Source organism: Triticum aestivum, chromosome 5B (assembly GCF_018294505.1).
Source record: "Triticum aestivum cultivar Chinese Spring chromosome 5B, IWGSC CS RefSeq v2.1, whole genome shotgun sequence".
NCBI lineage: Eukaryota > Viridiplantae > Streptophyta > Magnoliopsida > Poales > Poaceae > Triticum > Triticum aestivum.
Genome location: NC_057807.1, coordinates 92,118,278 through 92,128,515, shown reverse-complemented (window position 1 = coordinate 92,128,515; position 10,238 = coordinate 92,118,278).

The following is a 10,238-nucleotide window of genomic DNA, read 5'->3' as shown; positions in this document are numbered from 1 at the left end:
GGGATTTCTCCGGCCTTTCGATGCTCCTCCTGCGCGTTTCTAATTTCAGAACGCATCTCCTTGGTCGCATCAAGGGCCTTCTTCAGGTCAGCCGACTTCGCATATTCTCCTTTTCAAGGAGCTCATACTGACCGGCGGCGTTCTTCAGCTCCACAGCCATCTCAGTTATTTTATCTTTGCTTCGGCGATGAGCAGCCAGTTCGGCTCTTAAATCTTCGGTCGCCTTTAGGGCAGCCGCATTGCTAGCCCGGGCTTGTTCCTTGGCTAGGGCAAGTTCCGCCCTCAGGGCCTCGACGGCAGCAGCTCTGCCTGCAGCCAAAAGCATATCACATTAACATTATGATCCTCTTAATATTTCCTATAACAAATGAGGAAAAAAGAGCACAAACTCTATGACTCGTCAAGCCGCTCGTTCACAAGCTGATGTCAGCGTCCACCACATCAATCTGTCGCCTCAGTTCGGTGAATTCAGCGGTCCGGTCTATCGCCTGACCCTTAGCCACCTGCACATGAATGCAGTGCGATCATTACTTGAGAGTGTGATCCTCCGTTTGCCGCCTAGGCTGGCAACCAGAGTCTTAGGGGCTACTATTTATATGGAGCACACCTAGCGCATGCGGTACAACCGAAAAATTACGTATTTCATTATGTACCTCAAAGCCTTTGAGTAGGCTCGCAAAAGCTTCATTCAACCCGCTTGTGGCAGATGAAATCTTCTCAAAAACCGTACCCATCAACGTACGGTGATCCTCCGATAAAGCAGCTTGCTCCAGAAGGCCCGTAAGTGTGTCCGGCTGAGCGCCGGACTGTCCCGGACCCTTCCTATTGCCCCCTGTGGGAGCCGAACACTCCGGGCTCGGGGCGGCCGGAGTGTTAGCTTCCGGCCTTGGCGGATCCGGACTCCTCCGTGACGACACCTCAGGGTCGCCTGCCCCATGGGGCGGAGAGGCAGGTGGGGTTTCACTCTCCATCATCTCCGGAAGAAGGTCCCCCGAAGACGAACTTTGTTGAGAAGAGCTACTAGCCGAACTACAAAGGATAGATCCTGGTTATTATTCTTGGAGGAGGAAGCAATAGCTTTTTATTCATGATTAACTTACAGCTTGCTGGAGGGCTGGCGCATTTGCGGGCATGGTGAGGTGAGGACGCCCTTCGGGGCAGGGCCCCCCGGTGAAGTTTTCTTCCCTTGTTTAGGCACCTCCGTTTCCAAGTCTTCGGAGGCGTCCCTTTTCTTCCCGCAGGGGGAGGAAACCTTGGATTTGCCTCCCCGGTTATCCTCCTTCGAGGAGGAAGTAATTCCCTTGGTTTGGATGTGCAATGTGTGAAGCTCGGCCTCTTTATTCTTCCCTTCGTCTTTCCCCGAGGGCACTTGACTTAGCGCACGTCTAAGCATCCTGGCTATCGCAGGACTAGGCGAGCCTTCGGGAAGTGGGGCCGTACACCTGATCCTTTCCGCCTTACTGAGCCAATCCTGGCCGCGGACAAGTTTTCAGAATAATGTTGTGATAAATATAAACGAAGTGTTCGGTTACAAGGTTACTTACTTGGGTATCTGTGCGGGTGCAGCTCAGGCCCGCATCCTCGGTGGTATCCGGACACTTTATTCATGGTCCGAAGAATAACCTATACATCCCTTCAAGCGTCATGCCGAAGAAGTGATGGATAGTTCGCGGACCTTCTGGGTTGAACTCCCACATCCGGAGAGGTTGTCGTTTGCACGGCAGGGCCGGTCAAACTAGCATTGCCTGAATTATCCTGATAAGATTGATATCCCTCTCAACAAGCTCCCCAATGCGGCTCTGCAATGTCGGTACGTCATTAGCAGGCCCCCATTCCAGTCCCACGTTGGCCCACGACGCCAATTGAGGCGGAGGGCCCGAGCGGAAGGCGGGGGCAGTCGCCCACTTTGTGCCTCGGGGAGCTGTGATATAGAACCACCTCCATTGCCACATATCGAACACCTCCGGGAAGGAACTCTCTGGCCATGGGGTATCGGTGTTTCTGCTTATTGCAGCGCCTCCGCACTCTGCATGTCACCCCTTGATCACCTTCGGCTTTACATTAAAGGTCTTGAGCCACAAGCCGTAGTGTGGGGTTATGTGGAGGAAGGCTTCGCACACGACGATAAATGATGAAATGTGAAGGATGGAGTCCGGAGCTAGATCGTGAAAATCTAGCCCGTAATAAAACTTGTGCCCTCTCACAAAGGGATCGAGGGTGAAGCCCAAGCCTCGAAGGAAGTAAGAAACGAATACGACGCTCTCGTTGGGCTCGGGAGTGGGGATGACCTGCCCTGGAGTAGGAAGCCTGTGCTTGACATCGGCGGTCAGATATCTGGCCTCCCTGAACTTCGCAATGTCCTCCTCTGTGACAGAGGAGGCCATCCACCGGCCTTGAAGGTTGGATCTGAACATGATTGAAGATCTGAGGTGCCTAAGCTTGAACTTCGGGTGTTGGAACTCGAGATGCGAAAAGGCGCAAGCATAGTAAGAAAGAGGGATAGGCCTCGACCCCTCTATAAAGGGGGTGAATATCAAGCGTCTTCAGCGTGACCGTTTGGGACTTGCCTAAAATTGAGGAATCATACGAACGGGTGTAGTTGGGTTACCCACACACGTATTGATGAGAATCCCATGATAAGGGGAACACGATCTCTGCTTCGACAAGACGTGCCAATAAAACCACCTCGCAACACGTGTAGTGGATGGCTGGGAAAAATGGTTCGTAGTAACCGAGCCACGGCGTGATGTCATGCTAGGAAAAGTTGTCAGCAAATTGGATTTGTGGAATATTATGCTCTCTACGGTGGTATGTGGAATTTATTTTGCAGAGCCGTACACGATTCATGTGTTCGAAGTTTATCTTGGAGTATTCGGAGATGGAACCCGCCTTGCAATGCCGAAGACAATCTGCGCGCCGGACTCATCGTCATTGAAGCCTGGTTCAGGGGCTACTGAGGGAGTCCTCGATAAGGGGGTATCTGAACAGCCGAACTATATACTTTGGCCAGACTGATGGACTATGAAGATACAAGAATCAAGACTTTGTCCCGTGTCCGGATGGGACTCTCCTTTGCGTGGAAGGCGAGCTTGGCGATTAGGATGTTAGATCTCCTTCTCTGTAAACCGACTATGTGTAACCCTAGCCTCCTCCGGTGTCTATATAAACTGGAGGGTTTAGTCCGTAGGACAACAACAATCATAATCATTGGCTAGCCCCTAGGGTTTAGCCTCTATGATCTCGTGGTAGATCAAATCTTGTAACACTCATATCATCAAGATCAATCAAGCAGGAAGAGTATTACCTCCATCGAGAGGGCCCGAACCTGGGTAAAACATCGTGTCCCCTGCCTCCTATTACCATTAGCCTTAGACGCACAGTTCGGGACCCCCTACCCGAAATCCGCCGGTTTTGACACCGACACCCTATGCCTGGTTTCCATGCATACCCCGGTTTACATTACCGAGAGGGTATTCGGAAGCACTCCGCACATTTGGGTCCAGAGGTTGAAGCGAAAAGGTCTGTGTCGGAGTAATGGACCACGGGTAGGCTGACCCAAGCCCCAGAACCTTTCAAGACATTGGGGCCGGCCGCGCCCCCTCAAAGCCGAGTCTCAAATACCGAGTCTCAGATGCCGATTCCCATATGAGCCGAGTCTCAAATGTCGACTCCCATATGAGCCGAGTCTCAGATACCAACTCCCATATGGGCCGACTCACGGCAGGCGACTTCCGGAGGAGCCGGCTACGGAGAGTCGGCCCACGATTCTACACTCATTGCGATAGACGGGCGGGTACGACCACGGCGTGGCCGTCACCTCCTGCTTGCGAGGAGCTGGCATGGCTACAGTGTGCCGTACCACCGGAGATCTCCGGTGTGGCCCGGCACTATAGCCATGCCAGACCTGACTTCAGCCACAGTAAGCGGCGCACTGTGGCCACGATGGCCTGCCTATACGGCATGAAGGCGGTGGGCCCGCCAGTCAGTGAGAGCATAGAAGATGGCGGATACGCCCCGAAGGCGGCCCCGTGGGAGTCGGCCCCCCGGAGTCGGCCAGCCTCTCCCACGGGTCCCATGCGCCATTAACCAGACAAGATGGAGAGTAACGACAGTGATCGCCTGATAGACGGCGGAACTGTTGCCATGACCCAATGACCAAGCCTGCGTCATCAGAAGCACGGCTACAGTGCCGGACTCGCCGGCGGGGCCCGCAAGTCGGCAGGCCCCAGCAGTCGGCGAAGAAGAAGGTAGCCTGTGAGACAGACGGCTGGGACCCGCGCCCAGCCGGATTACTGTTGTACCCCCGGGGGGTAGGCCTATATAAACCCCCCGGGGCACCCATGCAAAGGGTTTGAGCCATTAGCCTTAGAACAGATCAAATAGGAAGAAGAAGGATAGCCTTGCCTCCTCCCACCTCCAGAATACAGCTCTAGGAGCAACCTTGTAGCCACTACGCCTTAGTGATCATGCGGAGACCCCGCAAAGCAGCAGTACGGGTGTTATCTCCCCAGAGAGCCCCGAAGCTGGGTAAGATTCGCCGGCGTGCATGCCTTCGCCTAATCCGGTTTCCTGGCACCGGCGACGTTCTACTCGCTCCCACCATGATAAGCCATCCTTTGGCATATGTCACACCCAACCCCCGACATTTGGCGCCCACTGTGGGGCGAGGTGCACCGTCGTCCGGAGACCTGCTTTGGACGGGAACCCTTTTCCTCCCCCGCGAGCGTAGCCAGCCCGGCACGCCTGATGGCGCTTGCCCTGACGCACTGCAAAGCGTCGACGATGCCTGCGCGGCGAGCTGCCTCGCTGACCTTCTCGGCGAGGTTAGCATCCCCGACGAGCCTGCATCCGATGCGGGCATGGACGGCCCCGAAATCCTCCTCGCGGGCCTCCTCGACCATCTCCACGTCGCCGGCGAGCCGGACGTGGACTTGGAGTCCATAGGCTCCACCGACCCGATGCTGGTCGACTCCGACGGTGTGTCGATCGACACGTTCCCCTCCAACATGGTGATCTACGACGAGCCGCTCCCTCGCGAGGCGAGCGGCGGAAGCGCCATCACGGAAGTGCTCGTCATCAGTCATGGCGAGCACTCCGGTGAAGGAGCTCATGACCCGCTCGACGCGGCTCTGCGAGACCTAACGGCGCCCATCCTAGAGGACGCTGACGCCGAGACGCTGGAGGCACGCCGCCTTCAGCTCGTCGAAGGCGCCAAGAAGCTGGCAAGCATGAGACACTTGTCGGAGGCCTACCAACGTGAGATGGATCACGCTGTGGGCGGATCGCCAGCGCCGACTGGGCCTAGCCGCCTAGGCGCGGTCCGATAACATGGCACGGCCGTCGCCAACCTATTCGGAGCCGATCGCCCCGTATATGCCATGCCTGCGGAGAACATCCGTGCCGCCCAGGCGGCAGCCGACGAGCTAGACAACTTCGAAGGCGAGGAGCGCCGCCTAATGACCGAGCGAGTCCAGCGACTCCGCAAAGCGGCTGCCGCACAAAACGAAGCCGGCTGTCGCATAGAAGCGCCACAGCGACGGAATGATGACTTACCTCCCCGCCAAGATCAAGGCGCGATGTCTCGGACGCCGACTGGCGGAGTCCGCGGAAGAAAAGAGAAGGATCCGGCTGTCAGCCACAGTCGGACTCGCATCACCACCGAGCGCGACCAGGACGGCCCCCCAAGAGTAGTGGAGCGGCAGGACGACTACCTGCCTCCCCCACCACGAAGAGAAAGACGAGTCACACCGCCGCCTATCGAGCATCCGACTCTCGGCGACTGCCTCGCCCGTCGAGAGGGAATGGGAGAGAGCGACGCCTACCACCAGATCGACCGACTCCACCGATCCCTGGCACTGGAAGAAGAAGACGAGCTGGGCCCACCCTGCTTTGGGCCCCGCATCCGAGATGAGCCTTTTCCCAAAGGGTTCACGCTCCCGCGAGACACGCCCAAATACACCGGCTCCATGAAGCCGGAAGATTGGCTAGTCGACTACTCCACCGCCGTCAACATAGCAAACAGCAACAAGCGCGTTGCCGTGAAGTGCGTTCCGCTCATGCTCCAGGGTACGGCCCGGACCTGGCTAAATAGTTTGAAGCCCCGCAGCATCAACAGTTGGGTTGACTGCACCGAACCTTTCATCCGCAACTTCACCAGCACGTACAAGCGACCCCCCAAGCCACGACAACTCTCCTTGTGCGTACAAGGCCAAGACGAGTCGACACGCGACTACCTCACACGATGGGGCGAGCTTCGGAACTCCTGCGAGGGCGTGCACGAGGTGCAGGCTATCGAGTACTTCACCGCCGGGTGCAGAGAAGGCACCCTCCTCAAACACCAGCTCCTCTGCGATGAGGCCGGGACCCTCGATGAGTTGTTGGTCATTGCAGACAAATATGCCACAGCCGACTCCTCCATGAAGACAGAGATTCAAGTTAGTGTGACTGGCAAAGTGGCCCCTCAGGCTCCCAGAACTCCGGCTGGAGATACCAGTCGGCGACAGCAGCAAAATGATCACAAGCGCAAAACCCCGTAGCCGACTTCCAGTAGTCGGCAGGTCACGACAGTCGAAGACCAATAGCCTGAGGGGCAGCCTCCGGCGAAGCGGCAGAAAGGCGGCAAGTCCAACTGGTTGCCGGCCTTCTCTTAAGAGCAGACTCTGGATGGTCCCTGCAAGTTTCACAGCGGCGCGAAGCCATTAAACCATACCACCCGGAAATGCCACTGGCTCACAAGAATCTCCAAGGAAGACGACCTCCTTCCTCCACCGCCTCCGGGGCCGCCGCCTCCGCAGCCGGCGGCCAGGCCAGTCGGCGCCATACAAGATGAATACCTAGAAGAGCATGGAGCTTATGTGGTGTTCACCAGTGTGGTAGATGATCGACGCAGCAGCCGGTTACAGCAGCAAGAAGTAAATGCAGTAGCATCAGATACTCCGGAGTTTATGCATTGGTCCGAGAAGCCTATCAGTTGGAGCAGAGCAGATCACCCTGAGGTGATGCCGAATCCGGGCTCCTACGCCTTGGTTCTGAGTGCTACCTTGGCCACTGATAGGCGAGCCGCTCGCTTCTCACGAGTGTTGATAGACGGAGGCAGCAGCATCAACATCCTATACAAGGATACCATGGAGAAATTAGGAATCAAGCAAAAACAGCTTCAGAGCAGCCGAACTGTTTTCCACGGCATTGTACCTGGCCTTTCCTGCTCCCCAATCGGCAAGATCCAGATAGACGTCCTCTTCGGAGACAAAGATCATTTCCGCCAGGAGCCAGTCTAGTTTGAAGTGGTGGACCTTGAAAGCCCGTACCAAGCGTTGCTTGGCCGACCTGCTTTAGTCAAATTCATGGTGGTCCCCCACTATGCCTACCTCAAGATGAAGATGCCGAGTTGAAAGGGGATTCTGACCGTGGCTGGCGACTACAGGAAGTCGTTCGCCTGCGCGGCCGAGAGCAGTCGGCTGGCCGAATCCCTGGTGATCGCAGCTGAGAGGCGGCTCCTTGACCGGGTTGTGGCGATGGCCGGCAAGCAGCCATAGATGTCGCCCGACCCCAAGGAGTCGGAAGCCGAGGGTACGTTCAAGCCGGCTAAAGAAACAAAGAGGATACCTTTGGACCCGGAGCACCCGGAGAGGCATGCTGTCATAGGTGCAAACCTAGACAACAAATAGGAAGGCGAGCTCATCGATTTCCTCCGTGACAATCGGGCCATCTTTGCATGGTCCCCTAAAGACATGCCAGGTGTACCGACGGAATTCGCCGAGCATAAGTTACATGTCCGATCTAATGTGAAGCCCGTCAGCAGCCCTTGCGCCGCTTGTCAGAAGAGAAAAGAAGAGTTGTTGGAGAAGAAATAGCCCGACTCCTAGCGGCCGGCTTTATTATGGAGGTGTTCTTTCCAGAATGGCTGGCGAACCCGGTCCTAGTGCTGAAGAAGAACAAGCAGTGGCGGATGTGTATCGACTACACGAGCCTCAACAAAGCTTGCCCCAAAGATCCATTTGCTCTGCCAAGAATTGACCAGGTGATAGACTCCACAGCCGGATGCGAGCTGTTGAGCTTCTTAGATGCATATTCAGGATATCACCAGATCAAGCTGAACCCGGCAAACAGACTGAAGACTGCCTTCATCACACTGTTTGGAGCCTTCTGCTACCTGACTATGACGTTCGGCTTGAGGAATGCCGGCGCCACCTTTCAGCGTTGCATGCAGAAGTGTCTCCTCAAGCAACTCGGCAAGAATGCCCACGTCTATGTGGATGATGTGGTGGTGAAGACAGAAAAGCAGGGAACATTGTTGGAAGATCTCCAAGAAACATTTGAGAATCTGCGCCGATTCCAGATCAAGCTCAATCCGGAGAAGTGCGTCTCCGGAGTACCAGCTGGCCAGCTCCTTGGCTTCCTGGTCTCTGAGCGCGGCATAGAGTGCAACCCTGTAAAGATCAAAGCCATTGAGAGGATGGCAGTCCCCCGCCGACTGTTAGATGTGCAGAAGTTCACCGGCTGCTTGGCGTCCATCAGCCGATTCATCAGTCGGCTGGGCGAGAAGGCTCTCCCTTTGTACCAACTGATGAAGAAGACCACCTTTTTTGAGTGGAACCACAAGGCGGATGAAGTGTTTCTCGAGCTGAAGAAGATGTTGACTACTCCGCCTGTGCTAGCGGCTCCGACTCCCAAAGAGCCTATGCTCCTATACATTGCCGCCACCAGCCGGGTAGTCATCACAGTTGTCGTAGTCGAGCGCAAGGAGGAAGGCAAGGCGCTCCCTGTCCAGAGACCGGTATATTACCTGAGCGAGGTACTGTCGACCTCCAAGCAGAACTACCCCCACTACCAGAAGATGTGCTACGGCGTGCATTTCGCCGCCAAGAAGTTGAAGCCTTACTTTCAAGAGCATCCAATCACTATGGTTTGCACCGCCCCGCTAGCCGAGCTCATCGGAAGCCGTGACGCTTCAGGCCGGGTAGCCAAGTGGGCCATAGACCTGGCCCCCTACACCATCTACTACCAGCCCCGCACCGCCATCAAGTCACAAGCACTTGCCGACTTCCTTGTCGACTGGGACGAGACCCAGTACCTGCCGCCAGCGCCTGACTCCACCCATTGGCGAATGCATTTCGATGGCTCCAAGATGCGCATCGGCCTGGGAGCCGGCGTCGTCCTCACCTACCCGAAAGGTGACAAGCTCAAGTACGCACTGCAGATTCACTTCGCCGCCTCCAACAACGTTGCCGAATACGAGGTGCTCGTTCACGGGCTCCGGCTTGCCAAAGAGCTCGGCATCCGCCGGATTCTGTGCTACGGCGACTCCGATTTGGTGGTCCAGCAGTCATCTGGCGACTGGGACGCCAAAGATGCAAACATGGCGAGCTACCGCTTCCTGGTGCAGCAACTCAGCGGATATTTCGAGGGGTGTGAATTCCTTCACATTCCAAGAAATGACAATGACCAAGCGGATGCCCTGGCACGAGTCGGCTCCACCCGCCAAGCAATACCATCCGGCGTCGCCCTTCAGCGCCTCCTCAAGCCGTCTATCAAGCCCTCGCCAGAATCAGACTCCATTTTTGTGCCAGCTCCCCCCGAAGAAGTCGGATCCGACTCAAGAGCACCAGCAGACGGCACAACAATTCTCACAGACGGCTCCAAAAATACCGCAGTCATAGCCGGCCCGGGGACTTCAGAACCCGGCCCGGGGACTGTGACAGTCAGCATGAAGACTCCAGAACTCGGCCCGGGGACTGCCTCAGTCGGCCCGGGGACTTCATCGATCCAGCAAGCGGCCGCGGATCCCAGCCCGCCGCCTCCCACCCAGCCACCCTTGTCCAAGTCGCAATAGTGGCAATCGAAGAAGTAGCAGCACCCTCATGGGCCCAGCCCATCCTCAAGTTCCTAGTAAACAGAGAGCTGCCAGCTGATGAAATCCTGGCTCGGCAAGTGCAACGCCGAGCGGCAGCCTATACCATAGTCAACAGAGAGCTGGTCAGGCGCAGTGTCACTGGTGTCTACCAATGCTGTGTCGAGGCAGAACAAGGCCAAGCAATTCTCAGAGACATCCATGAGGGTGAGTGTGGCCATCATGCGGCCTCAAGGGCACTCGTCGCCAAAGCCTTCCGACACGGATTATTCTGGCTGACTGCCCTGGAAGAGGCCAAGGAATTGGTCCAAAACTACAAAGGATGCCAGATGTTCCGTTCCAAGCCGCTCCAGCCGGCTTCGGCACTCAAGACCATTCCCATCGCCTG